General features: G+C 32.1%; 1 protein-coding gene across 1 annotated transcript in view; it reads right to left on the reverse strand.

Annotated features, from left to right (window-relative positions):
- Nucleotides 1–970, reverse strand: part of LOC119645075 (zinc finger protein 853) — a 4,014-nt gene extending 3,044 nt beyond the window's left edge. The window contains exon 1 of the mRNA XM_038044940.1: nucleotides 484–970. The gene's annotated coding sequence lies outside the window, so the exon portion shown is untranslated. The remainder of the gene's footprint in view (nucleotides 1–483) is intronic.
- Nucleotides 971–1,295: the final 325 nt, after the last annotated feature.

Genomic DNA, 1,295 nt, shown 5'->3' on the forward strand with positions numbered 1-1,295 from the left:
AGAGAGAGAGAGAGAGAGAGAGAGAGAGAGAGAGAGAGAGAGAGAGAGAGAACAATATGAAGTAAATGAGTGAGAACAATAAAAACAATGGCTAAATACATGAAAATAAGCTAAGAACAAATGCATTAGTTGTGTGGGTTGAAAAAAGTATAGCAGGCGACAACTACATACATACATACCCTAACTCCCTGTTGAAAAAGCGGTAAAACTTAAGGGAAATTAAAAAAATTGATTTGAATCCAAAAAAAAATGAAAACAAAAAAAACAAACAACAAAAATTGCTAAATAATGCTGATGATTATTAGAAAATTAGATTTAATAAGAATTCGGGAAATTCTTTTCAATATTTGTTAAAAGATGATTTTACTATTTACATGAGCAAATAATGAATGAAAGCAGCTGTCGGAATTAATTTATCGATTTCTAACCAGCGTATAAACTAAATTTTTCATTTATACGGTACGCACACACACACTAACACACCTTAAATCCTTTATTATTCCAAGCCATATTGAAAAAATATTTGCAGTCTTTTCGTTTTCTGGATATTTTTATTTTTGTTATATCTTTTGTTTTGCAAAATATATGTAGCTCTTAAAAATTGCAATGCGTCTGCTTCCTTTTTTCTCAATGTGACCAATATATTTTCTTTGCTTTGCTTTGCTTTGCTTTGCTTTGCTTTGCTTTTGCAACCTTTAGACACAGTTTTCACTTTAAAACGGAGTCAATGGAATTTCTTTTTTCTTGTTTCTATTTGCCGTTTTGCATCTCATTGCATTTTTTTCCCCGAAAAAATAAACACCGATGAAAAAAAGAATTTGCAACGATAGGACACACGCACTCATACCATATGCATAATGATACAAATATACGAAATTCAATTGCACTTGGATGCAGTTAGTACGTGTGTGTATGTAGGAGTGCAACCGAAACCGGGAAAATGCTTTCAAAAATTTTTTTTTTGTTTTTTTTTTTTTTTTTGCCTTTTTCTTTTTTTTTTTTTTTTTATTACTTCATTCACCCAGCCAACCAAAGTAACTGCTTCTTGAAGTTTGGTTAGGGCATACGTTACGTTTTAACACAACACCACAAACTCATACAATGTCACTCACAATACGCCGCTGTTTTCAACCACACGAGAGCATTCACTTGTACGATACTTTTTCAGCGTCCGAAAAAAAAAAATGTATATATATATATATGTTTATGTGGACGTACATAACCCACACATTATAAAGAGGGTTGCTGCAGCCTTTGAGGCAGATTTCTGCCTTAATATTTCTGCGATGAACATC

Source organism: Glossina fuscipes, unplaced genomic scaffold (genome assembly GCF_014805625.2).
Source record: "Glossina fuscipes isolate IAEA_lab_2018 unplaced genomic scaffold, Yale_Gfus_2 1, whole genome shotgun sequence".
NCBI classification, from domain to species: Eukaryota; Metazoa; Arthropoda; class Insecta; order Diptera; family Glossinidae; genus Glossina; species Glossina fuscipes.